Source organism: Macaca mulatta, chromosome 10 (genome assembly GCF_049350105.2).
Source record: "Macaca mulatta isolate MMU2019108-1 chromosome 10, T2T-MMU8v2.0, whole genome shotgun sequence".
In the NCBI taxonomy this organism is placed as follows: domain Eukaryota; kingdom Metazoa; phylum Chordata; class Mammalia; order Primates; family Cercopithecidae; genus Macaca; species Macaca mulatta.
In genome coordinates, this window is record NC_133415.1 from 106,416,821 (window position 1) to 106,441,811 (window position 24,991).

The 24,991-nt window shown below is 44.2% G+C and overlaps 1 protein-coding gene across 9 annotated transcripts in view; it reads right to left on the minus strand.

Moving 5' to 3' along the window:
* The window catches only part of ZNF217 (zinc finger protein 217), a 42,136-nt gene that overhangs the window by 16,809 nt on the left and 336 nt on the right, over positions 1-24,991 (minus strand). For 2 of the 9 annotated variants that reach the window (XM_077951999.1, XM_077952005.1), the window contains exon 2: positions 23,749-23,839. The gene's annotated coding sequence lies outside the window, so the exon portion shown is untranslated. Of the gene's footprint in view, positions 1-9,208; positions 9,461-10,378; positions 10,963-14,207; positions 14,304-23,748; positions 23,840-24,991 lie in introns of those variants that run through there. The other 7 variants (XM_015148773.3, XM_077952002.1, XM_077952001.1 and 4 more) reach the window with 5 other exon arrangements.

Consider the following 24,991-nt stretch of genomic DNA (forward strand, 5'->3'; position numbering starts at 1 on the left):
CTGGCATTTTATCCAGTCAGTACACTTATTAAATCAGAATTCCATCCAGTTAAAATCCAGTTTAGTGCTTTACTGACTTAAATCTAAAATGTCAAGTTTTAGGTCAGAAATGGTTAAATTCAGCTGAACACATTTTAAATGTCACTAAGATGCACATGTGGATGCCATCAACAGCCTTCCTAAATCTAAAGACTGTAAGAACTGTGAAAATTAAGATGAAAAAATTTAGTAAACTAAAAAATTTTAAATCCAGTGTACATAAAACAATTTAAAATGTTTTGTATACAAGCAAATCTGCATCCAAGAAATCTAAGTGCCCAAACACACCCTCAGAGATTGCACATACAGAGATCAACAAAATGAGCACAGAAATACAGAAACTTTTCCTAAAATCCCCATTCAAGAAATATGAAACACCTCAGAACAGTCACTCATCTTGGGCAGGGGAACCCTGATATATTTTGGTTCACTGTATATTCCAAACCTCAATCCACTGTTCAAATCCCGGCTTGCTTTCAACAACTTTCTGCCTTCAACAAGCACTGGGTGGGGCTTCCTAGTCCAAACAACAAATAGGGAAAGACATACACAAAGCTCCTTTGTGAATGTATAGATTTAAAATAAAATCCTCAAACAGGGCTGTTTCAACAGGGCTTAGTCTTTCATCAGAAAATGGGTCCTCTCGTTTTTTAATCTACCTTTCACATCATGCACTGGCCAGGTGGAAAATTACTTTATTTAGCTCCGCTGCTTCTGGTTTAGAAGCTAATTTTTCACTCCTGGAGAAGAATTAACTTCTAAAGCCAATACCCTCGGCCTTTATGGCAAACATTGGATAGGCATTGTTTTTAAATAGTCCCAACTACTTAAAACTTAAGTCAGTTAATTCCACCCAAGAAAATCAAAAGGGATGCAAACTACTCCCAGCAAAGTAACCATAAAAAACAAAAACATACTTTATTTTCCTCCCTCTCCCTACTTCCTTAAAGAGTAACGAGGGCCTGTAGGCTCAGAGAAGGCAAGGAAACATCTCCTTTACACTCCGAAATAAATTCTCATATTCCTTGTTATCTTTAGTTTTGAATAAACTAGATCTTTAACATTAAGCTTTTCTAAATAAGACTGCAGATCAAGGATTAGGGTAAAAGAAGGAATGTCCTGAAGTCTTTTCTTTGTTGCAATCACAATGGAGGATCAACACATGGGCTGGTGACCAGCTTGGTGTGATATAATAGAACACACCAGAGACCCGAGTTCTAGTCACAACCTTCAAGCTGTCACTGCCACATACCACCTCCTTCTATTATGTATTTAATGCAGTTGGTTAAACTACAGGATGGCCTTTACAGTTCCAATATTCTGTGATTCTGGGGATAGATCTACACACTGAAAAGAATATTCAATTACTCTGCTAATCAGAATGTGAAGTGATATTTGGACATGAGTCTGACAACTTAGGTTTCTATACATAGAAGTTTAAGTTTAATTTGCTTATTCAACAAGTATTTAGTGAATGCCAGCATCCCAGGCAATATTTTAACTGAATAACAGCACATACCCTAGAAAAACAGTTATCAAACTCTGACAACGTTTTCCCTGGCCAAGAACAAAGACTCATTTATTTGAGGTCATTCCTACTTTTAGATGCTAAAATACGCTTATTTTTCAAAAAATCAAATAGTGGCAATAAGCAATAGTGGGGTTTTTTTTGTTTTGTTTTTTGTTTTAAATGTCCTTATTTAGCAAAATCAAAGTTAGGTGAGAATTTGGGGGAAAAAAAAATCTAAGTCCCTATGTCAGCTCTCAACATTATTACTGTATTTTAGAAACTTGACTAATATGTGAAACTGTAATTTTGGGGAACTCCACTTCTCTACTGACATCTTTTCCAAAAACAGACACCAGCTCTACACTCAGTCTCGGGATTAGAAATAAGATGTGAGGCCGGGCACAATGGCTCACGCCTGTAATCCCAATGCTTTGGGAGGCTGAGGTGGGTGGATCACTTCAGGCCAGGAGTTGGAGACCAGCCTGGCCAACATGGTGAAACCCCTTATCTGCTAAAAATACAAAAATTAGCTGGGCATGGTGATACACACCTGTAATCCCAGCTACTTGGGAATCACTTGAACCCAGGAGGTGGAGGTTACAGTGAGCCAAGATCGCACCACTGCATTCCAGCCTGGACAACAGAGCAACACTTTTGTCTCCCCCCAAAAAAAAAAAAGAAACACGATGGAGGGTAACTTTATTATTTCCCACTCAGGGAAACAGCATAACTTACTGAAAACATTTACTAATAGAAGAATGTTTTGGTTCCAATTCTCAATTATCTGAAGTTACCATTACTCTCCACCCAAGACCTTGTAGGATTATTTCACTGCAGTGAAGGACAATGAAGGAGGTTCAGTGGGAAACGATCTAAGAAGAGAGGAAGCTTCCACTTTGCCTGGGAGGGTGAACAGCCTGGGAGACCTGGAGATGAGGGCAGGCATTCTAGGCCAAGGGGTCTTCCTGTGTGGTCAGATGGGGAAGGAAACCCTCCTGGCAAAACAGCAGCAACTCTTTCTCCAAGGAAGCTTCTGAGACAGACTCTGATAATCAATTGTGCCTAACTGTCCTAAGCTCCCAGGGTCACAGGAATCCTTAGGCACCCCAAAGGTGCCATCCCTGACTGCCCAGCACACCCTACCCCCAAAGCATTGTGACAGCTCGGGGATGACTTCCTCTGAACTTCTGTCCAGATCTAAAACCATCATGTTTGCTTGTAACTGTCTTTTTCGAAAAGTAACACCTCAGGACCAAGACTCTGTTGCCTTGTCCACTGCTGCCCCCAATGCCTGAAACAAGGTGCTGGACACAGGGTCAGCCACTCAACACACAGCTGGTGAATAAACGTCATGGAATTAGCATACGTGTAGAATCAGTACACACATGTTTTGGCCACAGTCACTAACCGTAACTGATCAGAAATTAAAATTAACTTGCATATTCATCAAAACTTCTACATGGCTATCAGTGGCTGCCATCTAATTGCCATTCTGCAACTTCAAGAGTGCAATTTCAAGAGTGTAATAAAAAAAATTGCATTAAACACACCATAAAGTTGATCAGCACAAGCAAAAAAAAAAACTGCACCATTTGAATTTATACTCACTCCACTTATGACCCTCCAAAACAAAAATGCTGGGCATCCTAGGGCTATCTCTGACAGCAAATGCCTTCAGCTCTTGGACTTTGAAACTATAACATACTGGACAGAACACTTCCTTAAACTCTAAAACAATGAATAATTTTAAACCAGGTTTACATCGATTAAAACCAATTTGCTAATCAGTAATCAAAGTGGTTGTAACAATAAAGACGTTAATAACGGAATACAGCAAAATAGAAATTCTAATCTACTAACAGCAAATCACCATTCCAATTGAATGGGGTGTGTGCACAAACATAAGCCTTCCCAGAAGCCTCCAGCTCTCCACACTCCTGCACACATAAGGCAGCAGTAAACTGATGGCACTGCTGATAGAGTCAATTGTCTTTCTTGACAAAGAACTGAAGGGGAAAAGGAGGATATTATAATCCAACACTATAATCTAAATGCTTCTAGTTTGCAAGGAAGTGAGCATTATGAACACACTAAACTTACTGAAAAGTACTTCACAAAAATGTTTTCCAATGTTTAAAAACATTTTAAAATCTTTACTCCAGTAAACGACAGAACTTAACCTTAACTCAAATACCCCCTAACACCTAAGGCAAGTGGCTATGCAGTATAGCCATATTTTGAGAAAATACTAGGGTTTAATTTATATTGGGATTATTTAAGTAGACACTTTTACAATTTGCCAGAGCATAATCTTTGAAATCCAGTAGGAACCATATTGCTAGAAAAGGCTGGACTAGAAATGTGATGTTCTTCAGATCACTAATTACACACTGATTTGTGACTAAAGCTACCACTACCTGTAGATCCTGAAATTAGCAAATACGACACATTATACACTGCTTAATAAAAACCACAGTAATCTGTGCTTAAGTACAACAAATTAGGTACAACAGCCACTTTGCTGACAATTACTGTAACTTGGGAATATTTTTCTTTACATCCAGATGTACTCAAACTGTTAATTTTTAGAAACAGCACAGCTTCTTTGTTTCGGCTTAACAGGTTATCTTACCTTGTTGATATGAAATATGTATCTACCATAATATGAAGCAATAAGGTATTCAAAGTCCTCAAAAACACAGAAAAATTATATTTATACACAATCTGTCATACTGCTAATAAAGCTACTTTTTCCCGAGTTACTGAAGTGTCCAAATCAGGAGTTATTAAAAAATTCAACTTAAATATCTATTCTCTGGCCAATGCATTTGTACCCTGAAAACTACAAAATTGAATCTTTAAGACCGGGCTAGAAGTTTACACTTTTTCTCAAAGTTTTCCCTCTGGATTTTACACACAGTATTTTTTCTTAATCTGACAAGTGAAGAAAACTCTGTAGAGCCGTCTACTAACAATCAAAAAGCTACAGGTTTTTTTTATTTTTTATTTTTAATGCTCTAAATTCTCCAACACTGTTTCAAGGAAATTACTAGGGGTCACACCCATGAGGCTAAATGGTCAACCCAACGTTCCTAATATAGCTGTGGAAAGATGCTTCCAAGTTAAGCAAAAAAAAAAAAGATTGGAATATTCAAAGTTTTTATTTAAGGTTACAACCTCAACTCTTCAAACTTGGGAAGCTCGTAAAGGAAATAACTTCATTTTGCTGAAATTGTTCATAAATTACCAATTATAACTAGGATTAGAGATCAAACTACTATAAAAATATAATCATATAGCATATCTGAGTGTCATTAACTAGAAACTGCCTGATTCATCATAAAATCAGTTAAGGTCAGTTAAGGGATCTTAATAAGAACTTAAAGTATAACATAGTAGCTTTAGTTTCAATATTAACAGGTACTGTCATCTCCAAAGTAGTTTTTAAAAACATCCTGATCTGAAAAAAAGTTATAAGGAAAGTGAATTTTTAAAAACTTTAATTAAGCAAGATTAAGCATTGCTATCCATTTCTCCTATTACTACTACTTAACCAGTACAATCTTGTATCTGTAAAAATTTGACAGGCCTAACTGCACCAAAAAGATTTCAGCAAATTAATAAACTGTTTAAATAAACTGTTCTATCTTTACCTGCACTAACTCTCTGCAATGAAAACACTGAATGTGTGTGTATTACACACATATATATACACACACACACACACACAAATAACTAAGCCCATGACTAGACCACTACACCATACCGCTTTTTCCAGTGAGCGCTCTGAATTAAACACAATTCAAGTAACCTAGTTCAATACAAGCTTAGGCAATGCCTTTTAAGGCATAACATCTTTCTTCTGCAAGATTTAAATATTCCCATCCTATCTTTTGTTGACTACATACTAAAGTTGTGTATCTGGCTCTTTCCAGTCACCTGTTTGCTTTCAAAATCAAGGGGAAAAGTCTCCTTTCAATTAATAATACAATCACTGTTCAGTAGACTTATAAACTGAAAAAAATATATATATTGATTACAAAAGAAAGAAACACACTTCTTCAGTATAACTGAGATGCTTTATGTTATCCTTATTTGATACAGGTAGAAGTATTATTCCTAAGTTTGATTCAAGAAATGTCTAGAGTCTACATTTCCGGTCCATTTAACTATATTTTAAATTTCAAAGGTTTCCAGACACACCCGAAAATAATGGAACACCAATACAGAAACACTACACAAATCCGTTAAAAACCTAGCTTCTGAGTCTAGGGGAGCTTTTCCATAGGAAGTACAGGCATGTGGAGGTCAGAAACAAGTTTTGTAAAGCTTAATAAGAACAAAGGCTAAGTAAGGAATCCAACTAACTCTCTCATACAACTTCTTCAGCTGTCTTTTCAGGTTTAGTAATTTTATTTCTCAACTTTATCATAAAATTACCAAACTGTCCCCAAATTTCCAGTAACTCAGTTATGCTGATACCCTGGGCAGGAAGTAATGGAGATGTTCAGAACAGTCAGTCAACAAATGTTCAAATGGAAAGCATTCCAACGTTAAATATAAAAGGGTAATATGTGGCGGCAGCTGGCTAGCAGGGGCTTCCCCCCTATTTATCTGGAAGATAGATGTGTACAAGAATTGAGCACGTCATCGTGAGCTGCAGATTTTAGGAAAGAATGGTCCCTGTTCTTCTACTTCCTTCAAGTCAGATTTCTATCTGCCCTCGTGGTCTAAATTCAAAAACCTTTGCCCCAGATACCACTGCAAATTTGTCTGTTATTACTGGTTGGGGAAAAATAACCCAGTTCACCTTACTCCAAAAAACATGAGCATTTCAGGAAAGTTTTTATACTGCCTCTAAAATGAGGCCCTTAAGTGATATTCAATAATCAGGCTTCCTTCACCCGAATTTAAGAAATTTCCTGCCGTCTTTGTGTAATATATTTTTTCTTCCACGTGCATTTAAACTAGTTAACACCCCTCCCCGCCAAAATCTGGAGATGAGGTGTGCGGATCAAGACCCCCCCCCCACCCCGCCATTGTCTCAAGTTTAATTTACATGCTGTAACCAAACCCTTCACTCTTTAGAATATTTAACAAGATTGAGATTCCTTTAATTCCATTTTGGTAGCTGTTCTGTAAATACCTTTCAGGTTTTTATTTTTTAATATCCCAGTAATCTAAAAACTAATTCTGTATATTTCAATTGTAGTAACTGGATTTAAAATCTTATTACATTTATTAGTGCAATACTCAAGTTTATGCAACTCTCTGTTTTTCATTCCTACTTTCTAATTCTAAGGCTTGAAAACAGCCATTGCTCAGTCCTTCAGCTTCACCTTCCCAATTCATTCATTAAACATTCTGCTCAGGGATTAAACTGAAATGGGAAATTAGGAATGAACCATTTAAAACAAATCATACCCAGCAACCTCAAAATCTATAACATACAGGCCATACGGGCATACAGGAGATGGGACAATTTGGATTTTTTTTAAGCAAATGGAAACAAAGCTTAATATAAAACATAAAAAGGGTCCAATCATTTACTTTCAAATAGCATCAGATAAAAGTAGCTCCTTTTTTAAAGTGCCATCTTTGAGGCAGTCAAGAGTCATTAAAACTACTCCAAAGTTCTTACCAACCAATATCATGTTTGTGACAACTGTGAGAAAAGAATGTAATTTTATAAAGTGGGAAAACAGCACATCTTCTGGGACCCCCGAGGCTCTAATCAGGCATCTCAGAATTAGGAGTGCTCCAGGGTTGGGAAATGGCTACCCTGCTGTGGCGAAAACATGCCATTTCATAATAAATGTTGTTAAGAGAGAAAAAAGTGATTAGCATGTATCTGCAATGAGGAGATAGAAGAACTTAGTCATTGCCAGGCCATTATATTCCTTAATTATTTCATCAGTTTATAAGTGACTTGATGATTAAGTCTTATTTTCAGATTTCCTCCAAAACAAGTCCACTGGAAGGGGATTAGGAGCTCCTACTCCTCCCTGAAGTTTTCCTGCCAAAAATGGAGGCTTACAAAGAAAATGCAAATTTACCCCCACCTTAAAAGTAAAGGCAGTCAAAGTCAAAACCTTCACTGCTCCTCCTTCCTCCCCTACTACCTGGAAAAAAATTTTGACCTATTACCAAAATAGATTCCTCAGGGTAAAGGGGAGAAAAGTTTTCTACACATTTTTTCTAAGTGGTGTATTAGTTCCTTTTTCTGAGTAAGAAGTGAAAGGGAATAGGAACCCAACAGAACTGCTAAACTTCGATCTCACAAGTTATTAAAAAACAGCAAAGGTCAAACTGCAAAGCGTTAGGAAAGTGTTGTGAAGACAAAAAGATTAAAAGAAGTGGGACACTAAAGAAAAAAGTGTGTGTCCTTCACCAATAAAAGTCATACCTTGTCCTCTACTTCCTCCTTCTGTAGGCAAATAAAGACACAATTCTATCTAAAGGACTAGCTTTCCTCATCACGCCAAATAATTAAAATTCCAAACAAGCAGATTATTAATCCTATTCTAACAATTAAAATAAATTATAAATCTGCCTTGTAACTACTGACAACTGAATTTTAAGTAAGTCACTGCCTCTTGAATTTAATCCTTATATAACCGATTAAAAATGGCAGCAACATCAGGGTTAGGAAACAAAACAAATCGAAACACTATTAGTCTCTGGAACACTGAACAAAACAGTATCTAAAATAAATATGACTTCTCAGAAGGAAAAAAGTTATCTACCATTAAGGACACACCTTAAAAGTTCTTAGCACACATTAACTAAGCAAGCACAAACTAGTGGCTTGCCTGTTATATTTTCAGAGAAAAAGAAATGAGGTTATTCCTCTACACTTGTCACTGCAGACACATAAAGGCTTTTAGAAACTACATCTATTACTCAATGTCTAAGTATCATAAAACTTAGCATTTTAATTCTTGATATCAGTCAAGAAAGAACTTCCATTTCAGGGGAAAAAAGTACAGTAAAATAAGAATATTGTAAATGTCCTTCTTGACATATACAAAAGAGAAGGTAAAAGGCCTCCTAAGACCCCTACCTAGTGGCCAGGCCTGGACGGCAGCTGTTGCTACCTCGCCTTTTCTTTTGTTGAGCTTAATCTCATGTCAAGTCATTCAACCAACTCAAAAGCGATGAAGACATAATTGAATCAACCTGAACTAAATCAGACCTAGGCTTCTTAAAACATACAGCTTAATGCTTCCAAACGATCTAGAAAACTAAGAAACCTAGCTACGCTGTAGGACATACGGTGGCCAATAATACAGGACCCCCAAACTGGCCAATGGACAACTGCAACCGCCATTTACTTCCTCTGTGTTTAGGAATGTTCAACGCTTCAAGCCCCATAGGCTGATTCAAGAAGATAAACTGAGGCTCAAGGAATTTCGAAGTGGAACAATACACCAAAGCCTTAAACCTGAAATGACTATCCTTTTCTGGGGCGGGGGGGGGGGGGAGAATAGAAAAAGAGAAAAGACTTTCTGGGGCTCCCAGGGTGGCCCGGATGCCAGGGTCCCAGAAGGGGCCTTTTCTAGCTCCTGTAACTAAACCTGGCGGAAAACTCCCCGCCTGCTCACCCCACCCCCACCCCACCCGCCCAAGAATGCGCCTTCCCGTCTTCGGTAGCCCTACCCAGAATCCCAAAATGTGGGTTCCAACCGGGGCCCTGAACGTCTTCCCAAATCCCCGGGATCCAGGTTCCGGCTGCGCGCCCCGCGTGCCGGCTCTAGCCCCTCGGGCGGGACCGCCCAGGCGGCCCCAAATCCAGCCTCCTGAGCCCCCAGCAGCGCCCTCCGCCCCTCCACCATCCCGTCCCGCTCGCAGTCGGGGCCAAATCGAGAGACAAGAGAGCTGTGCATCTGAAACTGAGCGGTTTCACCACTCGGCACCTCCTGGCAGAAACTTCCCTTTAAAAGAAAAAAAAAAGCAGCAGCACTTTTGGGCATTTCAATCCTTCCTGCCCTTTAGAGCTCCCAGTTCTGCTTCCAGCTGGCTTTGGGTGTTCCACTACAATTGAGTTGTAAAGACATTAAGTGTTTTATACAACATTAAGACTTAAATAAAAATCTTTAAAATTAGAGGGAAAAAAAGCCACCTTATCGCACACATCCAGGAAACGCAGCCCGTGCATCCCTGCTCAGGGATGAGCAGGCGCCCCGAGACTCCCGGGGACAGATTTTTGGGCACCCGAGGGAATCACCGGGGCGCGCGTCGGGGTCCGCGGCGAGGCCCAGCCCCTCCCGCGGTCCCTTAGACGCGCCCTCCGCCCGGCCCGTGTGGACCGTCCCGGCCATTGTTTGCGGGGGATGCCCGTCCGGACGCATTGTTTTGGCCGTTTCCAACTTGCCCCAGCCCCTCCCGGGCATCGCGGGGGACCCCACGCCGACGTACCCTCTCCGCCCGCGCCCCAAGGGCCGAGTGGGCAAATTGGGAGACCCGCCCCGAGGAGCGACGCAACTTTTCGGAACCCCCTACCGCACACCCCCGCAGCCCCCGGACCCCTGCTCCCGGAGGAGATTCTGGGGACACCGCACCCCAAGCCCTTCTGAATCGTGCGGCGTGAGTGTGACGGCCAAGAGCGGATGCAGTCCGGAATCGCCCGCACCTTCTCGCGGGCGGAAACGCCGGAGCCGGCTGGGGAGGGGGCGCCCTAGAGGAGCGGATAGAAAGCTGAGGCGGGGAACTGGGGTCATCCTGGGGGGCACAAGACAACGAGCCGGGCGCCTCGGGGGCGGCGCGGGAGCCTCCGCAGGACCGGGCGGGCGCCCCGGGTGGCCCGGGCGGGGGGCGCGCCCCCTTTACCTGCGGCTCCGGCTCCTCGGCCATTTCCTCGCGCGGCGGCGGCCGGGACTGAGCTGACACCACTCGGGCCGGCCGGGTTTGAATGAGGAGGAGCGGGCGCGGAGGGGAGGGGGCGGGGAGGGCGGAGGGAGGGAGGGAGGCGTCGCGGAGTTTCTCTCGGCCTTTTGTGCGGACACCTCCCGGATTCCCCGCCCGCACCCGGCCCCCCAAAAGACACGGGGAGCCCCGGGCGAGGGATGCAGCCATCCGCCGGGGCGCCTCGTAGCTTCGCGCTTCCAAGACCCCCCCCGACAAAAAAAAGCGTCCCCCACCCCCACCCCCGCCCCCGCCCGGAAGATTTGGGGGCCGGGCTCACCTCGGGCGCGGGGCTAAGGTGAGCGGGGCGGGGGTGCGCACGGGGGGCAAAGGCGCGGGCGCCCCCTACTCGTCCGCGCGGGGACAGTGCAGGCACGGGGGGTCCCTAGAGCCGCCGGGGCGCGGCGCGTCCGGCGCCGGGGGACTGTTGGGTCAGAAAGTGTTCAGGGAGCAGCTGTTGCGCCCGCCCTCGGCCCCGCCGCTCGGAGACGCCCCGCCCCCTGCCTTCACCGGCCGCCCGGCCCCGCCCCGCTCCGCGCCCGGCCCCGCCCCAGCGACCACGTGAGCAGCATAGGCGCGCCCCCGCTCCGCCCCCCGCCGCGACTCCGCCTCCGGGAAGCGAGCGAGCGCGAGCGCGCGCCGTGCCACCCTCCCCGCGTCCTCCGCCCCGCACCCCTCCTCCCGCCATCCGGCTTAACGTGGCGGGCGCGCGCCGCGGCCGTAGCCGCGACAGGTACTAGGGGAGGGGGACCGCGAGGGTGTGCGCAGGCGCAGACCCGTCCCCCGTCCCCCGTCCCCGTCGCCCCCTCCTCTGCAAGGTGTGCCCGGGCGAGGGGAGGGGTCCGGGGCCCGAACCCCTGGGTCACCCCGAATTACAAACAAAAACCTTAACGCAGTTGCGCGCGGGTTAGAAGGCAGCTGTGCGCGAAAAACACCTCAGATTTTCTTCAAGCGTGAAGAAGGTCGAGAAGATAAACAGTTTTTAAATGAGTATCTTCAGAAAGCTATTTAATTGTTCTGATTTTTTTTTTTTCCTGAAAGGGCCGGGCTTGCGCTATTCTAACTTGAGATTTCTAAACTTAGTCTAGGTTCCAAGAATCTACTTGGCTTTGATAGAAATCCATTTGGAGGAAACCGGGGACAAAAAAAGTGGGGACAAAAAAAAAAAAAAACAAAAAACGCTACCCTTTCCCCCTCCTCCCTACGCCCAACTCATTTAAAGCGTTTCCCAACTGTTTTTTTTTCCTTGCTAAAAAAAAGGACAAAAATAGGTTCTGATTCCCAAAGCCTGTGATATTTCCCCATTTTAAGTAAGCCTCGAGGAACCATAGACACAACAAGCACACCCCCAACTTTTCTGCCCCAAAATGGATACTAATGCAAATGTGAAATGGATCTATGCAAGTCGCTACCAACAAAATAGCCAATTATTTATTTTTTTACTGGCCTTCGGCATATCCAAAATGAAACTTTAAAACACATCAAGAAAAGCATGTAAAATATGTATTTCCTAAATCAAAAGAAAGAACGCACTACAGAAATGATCCGGAGCTGGTGAGCAATGCAATCTTAATAAATAGGAAAAGGAATCTGAGAAGACAGCTAGCTCAGCAAAGGGGAAGAATTTGCCAAGTGTCATGTTTTGCTGTCATTTTATATATAACTACTAACCCCACATATGGTCTGGTTAGTCTTTTTTAAAAAGGAAGTGAATCAATTACTTACTCACAATTAATTAGCAGTGCCAGTAGATTCTTAGGCCAGCACTAAAAACCTAAATTGGGTGATTTTTTTCACTCAAGTCCACTGATACTGATCACTTTTAGTATTAGGATTCCTTTTCTCACAAAAGATGAATACCTTTCTTTAAAATATATTTTTTAATCTTATTGTCACATTCTAAAACACAGTCCAAAAACACTCTTCATAAACAAGAAACTTCATTTAACTTTATGAAAACAAATGACTATGAGCCTTGCTACACAACAAAGAAACTGAACAAGTGGAACCAGGTTGAGCCTTAAGTGTAGCCTCATTCTACATGTTAATGGATAACCTTTGAACTCTGAGATCTTGAATGCTGTAAACACAATAGCACTGATAGTTAAAAATTCCAGTGTCAAAATCGAGCATAAAGAAAAGTCCAAACTTTTCAGGGGGAATAGGGAAACAATCAAATATTTTGACAAATAATCGTTTCAGTAAGAACAAGGAGATTCCTGGCTCTCAGACCTTGTTGCTACTGAAGTATTTTCTGAGCAAAAACGGTTGTGCTTGTTTTCCCCTGTGCCCTCCAAAGCTACCACTTTGTTCACATTATAGCATCATGATTTGTTACTGTTTCGCCACCTCCCTCAAAAAAAGAAAAAAGTACCTTATTATGTTGTAGCTTTTAAAATTGAAAGATGATTATATTCACTGATCTATCTTCTAAGAGTTTTATTTATATGTGATCCTCCTTATGTTTGAGCAAAGAATTACAAAGAACCACCTCCTGGAGTCTTGCCAACAAAACTGGGAAATCGTTGCAAAATTCTGCCAGTGACTGACTGCTGGGTTGCAAATACATACTGTGTTTCCCGAAGGACATAGAGGGATCTGAATTCGCCCGGGAGGGCTTCCCTGAGACACATTCTTCCCTTAGAATGTGAGACTCATACTTCACATTTACTTGGAAAGCATGTATAGTTCAAACAATTAAAATATGGAAACTCCAAAAGTAACAGGAGAACACTGGAAACATTTGGTTTTGTAATAAAATCCAGGAACTCATATTGCACGAAGTGAAAATTGAAAATCGAACGTTGGTCTTCCTACGCTTAGCTCCACCCACAAGAAATCCAGCTTCGCCATCACTCCCTGCCTAGGCCATCTCTAAAGGAGTCAGGTGCTACTAGATGCCAGCAACAAAAACAAAGAATGGAACCCAAAGAAAAGCTCTGCATATGTTACTTGGAGAAAGGGCAGAAAAGCTCCACTTCACCTTGTTTTAATGCAGCAAACATCAGCTACACTTCATTTTTCACAATTATCCAAACAGACAGGCCCTCCTTAAGACGTATTTCCTAGTATGCGCTTATAAAATCACACCATTATCTCTGATTTAATTCTAGTGATATAAGGCCTCTTCGTTTAGTCAACATCTGATTTTCTATCCAGATCCTGCCAGTCCCGGCATGCTCATGCTCAGAGCTAGTAACATAACAAAAAAAAAAAAAAGAAGAAGAAAAAAACCAAAACTTCTGATTTGCTGTATTTAACACTTACTGGAATCATCTGTTGAGACTCAGCCTTAATTAGAAGAACAGAATGAGGTATGATCTTATTTCACAAGTCTTTATTTTACTGTGGAATTATTATAGAAAAACTATTTGGAAACTGTGTGTAAATCCCTGGAGCTGAAACAGAGCCAACATAGATACGGGACGTAAAAGAATTCAGTGTTCAGAGCAGGAAAACCTGAAAAACTGCAGCGAGGAGTTAGCAGGAAAAGAACATGAAAAAGTTAGGCAAACCTGCCAGCATCTGCAAACTACAAAGGACATTTGAGAAGGAAACAGGGACGGCCCTTTGAACAAGACTGAATGCACTGAAGTAAGTAGGAATAACAAACAGCTCGAAGGAGCAACACATTGCTCTCTTTTCTATTAAGTTTCTTGATCCCATGCAACTCACTCCTCTGTAAAGTATCACAATAATATACAATTAAAAAACATATATATATATGTGTGTATATATATATAGCAGAACTTACCTTTCAGAAGAGAAGGCAGGGTCTGGAACCTGATAACTCTCTAGGACAGGACTTCACTCTACCTGGCTCTAAACAATACTGGAAGAGATGTGATTGCTGGTTTTTATAAGCACACCAAAAAGGGAGGGGTCAAGAATAAGGCTCAATTTAAATAAAGGTTTTAGTACCCTCCCAACTTGATTGGATTAGTCAATCTTGATAAGGTTGACAGCATTTTTTAACTGGATTTGTCCCATTGGTGCGTTTGATGAGTGCCCTCCCCCACTGCAAACACAACTCATGACTCCTAATATTCTGGATCGTTTTCTGAAATTACCTTCACTCAAAATGTTAATGTAAACTCCCTTAAAAATGGCACACAAAACACAACACTGGGAACACCTCTTTAAAGTTTTCTGCCTTCATCAGATATTCCAAACGGGTAGCTTTGGAATGAGGGATGGAGGGGAAGAAGAAGGTAACTAACATTAATTGAAATTCAATCATCATTATAATCTCCAGCCAAAATCTTAAAATCTAATCAGGATATTTAATCTCCACCCTACTCCACCGTACACAGACCTTGCATCTGTCAGCAAACCCTCATATGTCTCAATTGTGTCCATTTACCTTTATCTGTAACAAAAGCCTACACCAAGGTGCCACTGGCAGGTGCCATGCACGTGAACATGGAGTCTGTTGTTGGAAATGCGTTGGGAAGGGCAAGTGCCCGGTGAGAATCATGCACATTTAGGAGCTTTCCAAATACTGATGGCATGTTGAGTCATCAGACTGGATAAAATTGCCCAAAAGAGGTGCTAGTATTGGGCCCTAGGGTGGTTCGGCGCCCGGAAGTCAAGGAGAAGAGAAAGAGAGCAAAGGGGACTGAGAAGGAGCAGGCAGTAAGGTCTGAGGGACCTCAGGAGAGCATGGGGGCCCAAATGCAAGGGAAAAAAGGGTGTCAGTGCCACCACATGTTCTCCTCCAGACACAGACAGTACTGTATGTACAGGTTTCTCCAAATTTCTTCCTTTCTAGGTTTCCCTTAATGCTTTCTCTACCTATAATCCAAGATTTTTACCCAGAAAGACCCAAGTCTTTTACCATGCATATCAAATAAGTTCACTACCCCTTAATGGCTTCCTATTGCCTTGAGGGAAGAAAAACTCCATAGCTTGCCCCACCAGCCCTGCAGATCTGGCCCCTGCCTAACTCCAGCCTCAAGTCCTGGCAAGCCCTTCACTTAGGCATCTGAACTCCAGCCTTCTCTCTGACCTAGAGCCTTCAGCCCTGGGGTTCCCCTAGCCTAGCACCCCTTTTCTCATTCTCTTCAAGAACTTGGCTTCTGTTCTTTCTGAGAGTGGTTTAAACTCCCTGGTTCTCTGGGAGGGGGAGGAGAGGGGGAGGCTCTGACATAGTGTCCTGGTTATGAACATTTTCTCTCCAATAACTTGGGCTCAGATACTCAAATTCTACCTCTGGAGAGCTGCATAGGCCTAGAATATTATTTAATCTCTCTTGGGTTTCAGTTTCCTTATCTATAAAAGGGAAATGATGAAGATGATGAAGAAGACAATTAAAATAATTGTTTGTGTTACTTATATAAGTAGTAGTCACATTTCTTCAAGACTCTGGAGAATGAAATGAGACACACTACAGAGCTTGTGAGCCCAGAGTTTTGGGGGCCCCGGCACTGTTCTAGGCATGGGAGATAGAGCAGTAAGCAAAACAAATGAATTCCTTGTCCTGTTGGGGCTTATCTTCTGGAGGGAAACAGACAACACACCGGTAGTTATATTTGCAACCTACTGGGACTGGGTCATAGGAGAGGGGAAAAGCCTGCTGTTTTAAATTGAGGCTCCCTGAGGAGCAGAGACCCTCCAGGAAGTCAGGTGGCAAATCATACCAGGATGGAGAGGGTTCCATTCATTCAGAGGGAACAGAAGGGGAGAAGGACCAGAGAGGAAGAGAGCCAAGCTTGGAGAAAGAACTGGCGGGCAGCCAGTGTGTCTGGGGGCCGTGGAATGAAGACAGGGTAGGGACAGAGGAGCAAGAAATCAAGGCAGGCCCATGTGAACACCGGAGATTTGACTCTCGTTGCAGCAGGGTATCAGTGACCAGTTCACTGTTCCCTGGTATTTGCCACATCTGCAACACTTGATAGAGCTCTTTTCTGCCTTGCAGTTGGATCCCCATGCTCTCCTGATCTCCATTAGTCCTCTCTGGCTGCTCCCTCCCAGACCCCGTGGCTCCTTCTTTAGACTCTTCTCCTTGACTTCCAGGTGCTGACATGCCCAATGCTAGCAACACTTTCTTATTCATGTGATTTTATCCAGTCCGAAGGTTCAACATGCCATCAATATTTGGAAAGCTCCTAAATGTACATATTTCCCACCTGGAACTCTCCCCTCAACTCCCAAAACACATTTCCAGCTGCTGATTTGTCTCTGCATGCAAGGTCCCTGTGTTTACAGGGCAGAAATGTAGGCAGTCCCATTCTAAGTGGCCACAACTGACCTTTTCAAAAGCCGTCGTCTGGTTATGTCATGCCCTCATGCATCTTAGAATAAAAACAAAATTCCCGATAACACAGCCCTCATGCGTCTTAGAATAAAAACAAAGTCCCCGGCTGGGCGAGATGGCTTGTGAGATGGCTCACGTCTGTAATTCGTAATTCCAGCACTTTGGAAGTGTGAGGTGGGAATAGTGCTTGAGTCCAGGTGTTTGAGACCAGCCTGGGCAACATAGCGAGACCCCCATATCTACAAAAAAATAACAAATTAGCCGTTGTGTGCCTATACTCCCAGCTACTCAGGAGAATGAGGCAGGAGGATCACTTGAGCTAGCGAGACAGAGGCTGCAATAAGCCAAGATTGTGCCACTGTACTTTAGCTTGGGCAACAGAGTAAGATCCTGTCTCAAAAAACAACAACAAAACAAAAGTCCTGAGAACATGGCTGGCAAGATCTGGTGGACCATGCTAAGACTCTGGGTTTTATTCCAAGAGCACTGGGAAGTCACTAAATGAAACGGAAATAAAACCAAAGGAACCATCGAACGTCAACTAAGTCTTTCTTTCCCAAGAGATACTAGTATCTCCTAAAGACCCCATCCTGGTTTAACAAAGAGGACATGACAAACTCTAAGAAGTTGGAGTCCTGCTGGGTGCGGTGGCTCACGCCTGTAATCCCAGCACTTTGGGAGGCTAAGGCAGGTGGATCATGAGGTCAGCAGTTCAGACCAGCCTGACCAACGTGGTGAAACCCTGTCTCTACTAAAAAAATACAAAGGGAGGTGGAGGTGCAGTGAGCTGATATCACACCACTGCACTCCAGCCTGGGCGAGAGAGTGACACCCTATCTCAAAAAAAAAAAAAAAAAAAAAAAGAGAGAGAAAAGTGAAAACTAAGGCTCAGGATCATTAAGTAACCTGCCTGAGGTCACACAGCTAATAATTTGCTTCCCCACTTTCCCGACTACAGTAAAGCCAATGCACCAACTGAACACAAAGTCAGACTCCCCCTTTAACACCAACCTAAATTTCCTCAATTCTAAAAATTGACACTGATGCATATTTCTCGACCCCCTATTTCCAGGATGTTTACCAGTCAGTCATGTGTGGCTCTGGGGCAAGGTTGAAATGTCCTCACCCACTGTCCTCCCCTCCCCACATTCTGGAACAGCAATACAGTGTTTCACTTGGTTGCCTGAGGGCTAGTTTCCTCCCACCTGTGTCACTCCCTTGAGTTCTTGGTATACCTGTGTACAGGACCCTCTTCCTCACCAGACTCTAACAGACTATAAATCTTTTTTTTTTTTTTTTTTTTGAGACGGAGTTTCGCTCTGACTGCCTAGGCTGGAGTGCAATGGCGCAATCTTGGCTCACTGCAGCCTCCATCTATAAGTTCAAGCAATTCTCCTGCCTCAGCCTCCTGAGTAGCTGGGATTACGGCGCCCGCCAACACGCCCGGCTAATCTTTTTGTATTTTCAGTAGAAACAGGGTTTCGCTAGGTTGGCCAGGCTGGTCTGGAACTCCTAACCTCGGGTGATCCGCCTGCCTCGGCCTCCCAAAGCACAGGGATTACATGCGTGAGCCACCATGCCCAGCTGAAATCTCTTTTGAAAAGGAAGCCGGGCACCGGGACTCATGCCTATAATCCCAGCACTTTGGGAGGCCAAGGCGTTCACCTGAACCCGAGAGTTCAAGATCAGCCTGGGCAATGTGGCGAAACCCTGTCTCTATGAAAAATTAGCTGGGCATGGTGGCTGGCACCCGTGGTCCCAGCTACTCAGGAGGCTGAGGTGGAAGGATCTCTTGATCCCGGGGAGGTCACGACTACAGTAAGCCGAGATGGCATCACTGTACTCCAGCGTGGGCCACAGACCCTGTCTCAAAAAAAAAAAAAAAGAAAAGAAAGCGGGGAAGAAAAGGTAATACAAATTAATATACCAACAGCAATTAGTGAGTGCCTTTTCCATGGAGCTGGGAGAGAATAAATGTTTGTAAAATTAAAATGTTCTATGCTAGATATCAACTTTCCTTCTATGCCTTCTTTATTTCACACCTCATAGCTAGTTAGTAAATCTCACAAATCCTATCCTTCTAATCTCTCTGAAATGTACCGTTTCCTTTCTATTCTCACCACCCATGTTTCTTTGTTTCCTTCTGGCCTGTGTAATAATCTCATAATCGCTTCTCCTGTACCTGCCTTCTTTCTAGTCCAGAATACTTTTTCCTAAATTCCACTAATAACCATCCTGCTACTGCTTTGTGTGAAATTCTCCCAAAAAAAATTTTACTTTTCCAAAATAAGTCAAGCTCCCTCTCTTGGGATACAAGAACCACACCACGGTCCCAGCCAATCTTTCAGCCTGATTCACTGAATATATATTTATTGACCACTCCTTTCTCCCAAGCACTTAGCTAGATAGTAATTCAAGAGTGAGGCACAAAACAAATTGGATTCCTTCCCTCATGGAGCTTATATTTTAACAGAAAACATAGACATTAAATAAATTAAAGCACAAAAAAATAGACAAGCATATAATTACAGTATCCTAGAGAATTATCACTCATGCAGAAAGCATACACAAGGATGCAGCACCGTTTACAATAGTGAAAGGCTAGAAACAACCTACATGTTCATCAAAAGAAAATGGCCACATAAAACATACCATATCCAAATTTTAGAATATAGACAACAGGCCAGGTGCGGTGGCTCACACCGGTAATCCCAGCACTTTGGGAAGCCAAGGTGGGCGGATCATGAGGTCAGGAGTTCAAGACCAGCCATGGCCAACATGGTGAACCCCGTCTCCTCTAAAAATACAAAAAAAAATTAGCTGGGTGCGGTGGCAGGCACCTGTAATCCCAGCTACTGAGGAGACAGGCAGCAGAATCGCTTGAACCCAGGAGGCAGAGGTTGCGGTGAGCCAAGATCATGCACTGCACTCCAGCCTGGGTGACAGAGCAAGACTCCGTCTCAGAAAAATATGTATATATAATATAGACAACAGGCCGGGAGCAGTGACTCACGCCTGTAATCTCAGCACTTTGGGAGGCGGCGGTGGTCTGATCACCTGAGGTCAGATGTTTGAGACCAGCCTGGCCAACATGGTGAAACCCCGTCTCTAATAAAAATACAAAAATTAGCTGGGCGTAGTGGCGTACGCCTGTAATCCCAGCTACTTGGGAGGCTGAGGCATGATAATCACTTGAACCCGGCAGGTGGAGGTTGCAGTGAGCTGAGATCACGCCACTGGGCAACAGAGAGAGACTCCCTCTCAAAGAAAAAAAAAAAAAAAAAAAAAACCCCACTGTGTTAATTACTGTGCAGCACAAAAACTTAGGAATAAAATGTTTACTAGTTCCATATCCTGCTTTTGGATAAACATTTGATAAACCATTCTATACTTACTCCTCTCTTGGCTCTATTCCAACAGCCTACACCCCTCCCCTGCCACCCAATCCCCCAACATATATGCCATATATATAAACATCAACCTGTAACCACCCTAATCAGCCTCAAGGTCACTCCAAATGCCACCTCCTTCAGTTACTCTCTCCTTTGTTCAATGCCTCCTTTATGACACTGTCTGCATGATGCCTAGCCCTGGGTATATTGTTTCTCTTACCACCTGTATAGGGTGGAGGCTTTTCCAAGGGAAGACCGGTTTCCTCCATGTTGTGGAATGGTCAACACACAGTAAGTGCTCCAATCAATATTTAGCTGTCCCAATACTTAGCTGTTCTGTGCTCCTTGGATTTTCTTTTTTTTTTTTTTTTTGAGACAAAGTCTCACTCTGTCACCCAGGCTGGAGTGCAGTGGCGCGATCTCAGCTCACTGAAACCTTTGGGGTTCAAGCGATTCTCCTGCCTGAGCCTCCTGAGTAGCTGGGATTACAAGCATGCACCACACCTGGCTGATTTTTAAATGTTTAGTAGAGACGGGGTTTCACCATGTTGGTCTCCAACTCCTGACCTCAAGTGATCTGCCCGCCTTGGCCTCCCAAAGTGCTGGGATTGATTACAGGTGTGAGCCACTGCTCCTGGCCTCCCTGGATTTTTTTTTTTTTTTTTTTTTTTTGAGACGGTGTTTCGCTCTTGTTGCCCAGGCTGGAGTGCAATGGTGTGATCTCAGCTCACTGCAACGTCTGCCTCCCGGGTTCAAGTGATTCTCCTGCCTCAGCCTCCCTAGTAGCTAGGATTACAGGCGCCTGCCACCACACCCAGCTGATTTTTTGTATTTTTAGTAGAGACAGGGTTTCACTATGTTGGCCAAGCTGACCTCAGCCTATCCACCCGCCTCAGCCTCCCAAAGTGCTAGGATTACAGGCATGACACACCTTGCCCGGCTCCTGGATTCTTTAATACACTCGTTTTTTTAATTCTCTCATGTGACACGTACATAGTAAACACCCACCACGTACCAGGCATTGTTCTAGGTGCTGGAGATGCCACAGGAAACCAAACAGATCAAAATGCCTATCCTCATGGAGTTAACATTTGATATTATAGTCTGTTAGATATTATAATAAGTACTATGGAGAGAAATACAAGGGGCAAAGGGGCTACAGAGTGGAGGGATGGTGAGGGAAATGTTAAATAGATTGGACCTGAAAGGCTTCATCATAGACATATCTAAATAAAGATCTGAAGGGGGTGACAGTGGGAGCCACAGAGGTTCTAGGGGAAGAGCATTCCAGGCTCAGGGACAGGCAAGCGAAGTCCTTGAAGCAAAGTGCGCCCAGTGTTTCAAAGAACAGCAAGGAGGCCAGCATGGCATTGTGGTTGGTGTAGAGACAAGCCAGGAAATTAGGATGGGGATGGTGCATTTTGATTGCACGGATCTTTCTGGCCATGATAAAGATTTTGGATTTCATTCTGAATGGGCCTGAGAGCTCTGAATAATTTGAGCAAAATGACCTGGCTCAGTTAGTAAGTGGCGTATATTAAACGGGTTGACACAGTCAAGAGCACTCCTAAAATAGTAACGCAGGGTCTCTCTCCTTTGCCGAAATCACTCAGATATTTAAATGTATCTATTTCAGGTACTTTTACAACCATAACAGTAATAATAATAATAATAGTAAGAAGAGGGCTGAGCGCAGTGGCTGGTTCATGCTTGTAATCCCAGCACTTTGGGAGGCCGAGGCCGGCGGATTGCTTGAGTCCAGGAGTTCAAGACCAGCCTGGACAACATGGTGAAACCCTGTCTCTACAAAATACAAAAATTATTACAATATTAGCCAGGAGTGGTGGCAGGCGCCTGTAATCCCAGCTACTCAGGAGTCTGAGGCAGGAGAATCACTTGAACCCGGAAGGCAGAGGTTGCAGTGAGCCGAGATCACGCCACTGCACTCCAGCCTGGGCAAAACGAGTGAAACTCTGTCTTAAATAAAATAAAAATAAAAATAAAAATTAGCCGGGCTTGGTGGCACGTGCCTATAATCCCAGCTACTCGGGAGGCTGAGACAGGAAGATAATTTGAGCCCAAGAGGTCGAGGCTGCAGTGAGCAGTGTTTGGGCCACTGCACTCCAGCCTGGCCGATACTCTCAAAAAATAAAATAAATAAATAAAATAGGAAGAATGGGGAGGAGAAGAGGAGGGATAAGAAGGGGAAAAACAGACCAGGCTCGGTGGGAGGCCAGCACTTTGGGAGGCCAAGGCAGGAGGATCACATGAGGTCAGGAATTCCAGACTAGCCTGGCCAACATGGTGAAACCCTGTCTCTACTAAAAAATACAAAAATTAGCCGGGCATGGTGGTACATGTCTGTAATCCCAGTTACTTGGGAGACTGAGGCAGGAGAATCGCTTGAAACCCAGAGGTGGAAGTTGCAGTAAGCAGAGATTGAGCCACTTCACTGCAGCCTGGGCAACAGAGACTCTGCCTCAAAACAGTAATAATAATAAAAGGGAAAAAACAAAACGATTTACTGCAGCCCCGCTATGTGCCACTCTCAGCTCCAAAGCTGATTTATATTATGGTGTTACTTAGTTCTCCTGATAACTTTCATGCTTAAATCCATTTGCAGATGAGGAAACTGGGGCCTGAGGTTAACTTTCTGACTTAATTCTCTTACTTGAAGATCTACAACTAGAAGAAAGTGGGGTTCCAGCCCAGATCCAGCGCCAAAAGCCATGCTGACTCATACCATTCTTTTCTGTCCTAAGTGGTTGACCTTGGCCTTAGGAAAACAATAATAATAACGATCACTGATTGGGCATTAACTCTGGGGCAAGCACACCATACCCCATTTCGAGATCCCCCCGCAGAGTCGGAATCCAAGTCTCCCAGAGTAGAAAGTAGCACCTAGGAGCGGTGACCCCGCAGCAGGTCAGGGCTGAGCTCTTGAAAATGGCTCTCTGGGCCGGGCGCGGTGGCTCAAGCCTGTAATCCCAGCACTTTGGGAGGCCGAGACGGGCGGATCACAAGGTCAGGAGATCGAGACCATCCTGGCTAACACGGCGAAACCCCGTCTCTACTAAAAACACAAAAAATTAGCCGGGCGAGGTGGCGGCGCCTGTGGTCCCAGCTACTCGGGAGGCTGAGGCAGGAGAATGGCGTGAACCCGGGAGGCGGAGCTTGCAGTGAGCTGAGATCAGGCCACTGCACTCCAGCCTGGGCGACAGAGCGAGACTCCGTCTCAATAAATGCATTAAATAATTAATTAAAATATAAAAATAAAATTTAAAAAATAGTACTCGCTGACAAGTGAATTTGGGAGGAATAAGCAAGCCCTCACTCGTGGTAACGGGCGCAGGGTGGGGAAAGTGGGGGGTGGCACACAGCGCTCAATTAAGTCACGCTATTATGATCACGACCATCGCCCGCGGCCGCAGAACATGCCCGCTCTGAACACCAGGGCGGACACCCACAGACGCGTCCTTCACCCGCGCAGGGACCTGCCAGGGCTCTTATACCAGAGGGTGTTCAGAGTAGGGAAGGGAGAGATCAAGTCTGAACCCGGATCCGTCTCCTCCAGAACTTGAGTCGCTCAATCATCAGCTAGATCGCCCAGTGTAGACAAAGCAAGTGGAATTCTTTGAAGGGTATACCTTGAGTTGGGCAATCCTCATAGAAGGTGGGAGACGACCTGCCCTTCAGTGTTCCTGGGGCACCTTCTCCAAAGCGGAGGTCGAGCCAGGCCTAGGAGGAAACAGAGGGAAGGTGTGGACGACCCCACCGCAGAGACGGAGGTGAAACCGACGAGCTCCAGGTAGGTGTGTCCTCCTCAACGACACCCTCCCACAGGGCCCTGAGACTGGGGAAGACCGGAGATGAGATTAGGATCAGAGCCACACCCCTGACCGGCTTACTGGACAACCTGAAGCCACGCGTCTACACTGGCGCTCGGAACTGAGTTGGCCCAAAGCGTCTTCACCGCTTCTAGCGGAGGGCTTAATGCGGTCCCCCAGCACTCACACAGCGGGTTTTCTCAGAACCCAGTCTCCAGAGACCGCCGGGACTCAAATCCTGCGCCGCCCTCAGCCGCTGGGAGACCAGGGCCTTGGCCTCACCTGCTTCCCAGCCTCACCTGCAGAATGGGTGGTCCCGAGGGTTAAATGCCCTCATCACCATGAAGCCTTAAAACGGTGCCTGGCACATGGCGATCACGCAATAAACGTCCGCCAAAATGACGTTAGCCAGGATTCGCCCCGGAAGGCTGCCTGTTCTCAAACAGCCCTTCAATGAGGGCTAATCCCTTTGACTCCTTGAACAACTTTTTTTTTAATGTGGTTAGCACATTTTGTTGATTTTTTTTTTTTTTTAACAAAGACCAAGTCAGCATGTTCTCTTAAAAATATTTTAAGAGATTATGTTTTGTTCCCACTTGCTTTGAGGAAAGACTTCGTCCTGGTTGAGTGGGGTGAAAACAGTGAAATGCGAACAAGGGTAATAAGACCATCTTTCCTGTACTGTTTCTTAAAAAAGGAGGGGAGGGAGGAATTAAAAATTCAGATGCTGGATTTTAAAGACCGTCATGCTAAGAATTATCAACTTCCTTCTCTTTTTTTTTTTTTTTTTTTTTGCCCTCATATAAACATAACAGTAGTGAGTTTTTCCTTTTTTCTTGACTCAAAAAAAAAAACACAAAACTGACACATAAACTTCTCCAAAGCAATACAGCTGAATTTTCTACAAAGATTTGTAACTGATAGGATATATTCCTTAAAGAAAATAAGAATGCTCTGAACAGAAATAAAGTTTCTGCAGCAGTTTTATTTGAAGCCCACAAATAAAAACAGCATGTCCCCAAGGAAACAAAATAGAATTTGGAGTTGCAGCTAAAATGGCTCT